Source organism: Octopus sinensis, linkage group LG3 (assembly GCF_006345805.1).
Source record: "Octopus sinensis linkage group LG3, ASM634580v1, whole genome shotgun sequence".
Taxonomy (NCBI): Eukaryota; Metazoa; Mollusca; class Cephalopoda; order Octopoda; family Octopodidae; genus Octopus; species Octopus sinensis.
In genome coordinates this window covers 43,481,270-43,482,543 of record NC_042999.1, presented here as the reverse complement: position 1 = coordinate 43,482,543, position 1,274 = coordinate 43,481,270, and positions in this window count along the sequence as shown.

Below are 1,274 nucleotides of genomic sequence, written 5' to 3'. Positions count from 1 at the left end.
TACTACTACTACTGCTACTGCTGCTGCTGCTGCTACAGCTGCTGCTGCTGCTGCTGCTACCACTACTACTACTACTACTACTAATGATGATGATGATGAATAATAATAATGGTTTCAAATTTTGATTCCAGATCTACAATTGTGGGGCTCAACTGGTACTTATTTTATCGTCTCTGAAAAGTTGATCTCAGTGAATTCAGAAAGTTGACCATCTATATTCTTTATCAAGTAACTTGTTTACAGAATTAATTCTGTTTCAGTTCACATTTGGAACTTCATCTGTTGTCGCATCTAAGGGTAAAATATGGAAGGTTAGTGAAGTAGTGAGTTAGAGTGGCCTAATTAATTGAGAAATTGGTGGTTTATCTATTCTGCTTAGGCCATCTTGGACCTTGCATAAGAGATAATGTCATGTTACAGGATTGCCTTGACAGAATAACCAAATCACCTTCTCCACCAAGTATATTACTTCATCATTTCATCAAAAACAACTAGAAGGTATTTTCCCTTTCATAGACGTGACCAGGTTCACTCCAGATGAGAACCGAAATAGAATTTATGATGTAAACAAGTAATCCCATAAAAAATGTATGCATATGTGTATGTATGTATTTATGTATATATGTGTGTGTGTATATGTATGTATGTATGTATGTATGTATGTATGTATGTATGTATGTATGTATGTATGTATGTATATATATATATATATTTCGTTTCATGTTCGTCTCTGTTGCGTTGCATTCTTTCCTTCTGGGGCTGGCCGATTCAGAGCGGATCTCAGAATTAAACAGCCGAAATCTGCGATGAGGAATCGGTTTCTGACTGAAGAATGAAGGCTTTGAATGACTCGTCTGTCTCTTATGTTCATCCCTTCATGTATTTCACGTTATTTATTTATGTAAAGGTTTATTATATATATATATATATTGTCAATAATAAAAGGGTAAAATTAATTATTAACTATCAATTTTACCAAGTAGTGTTCAGTATGTAAAAAGACCATTTACGGTATATTTAAAACATTACGTTATATAATTAGGGTTCAGTAAAATAATTTACTTTACCACACATATATATATAATTATATAATTTTTACTGAATATGGTCCTTTCCATACCGAAAAAACTACTAGGTGAAATTTATTAATTTTATTAAATTAATTATATTTCACCCTTTATATGTATGTATATGTATATATATATATATATATATATATATATATATATTCCAAGAAAGTTAGAGGTTGTGAATCCAACCAACTAAGGGATAGT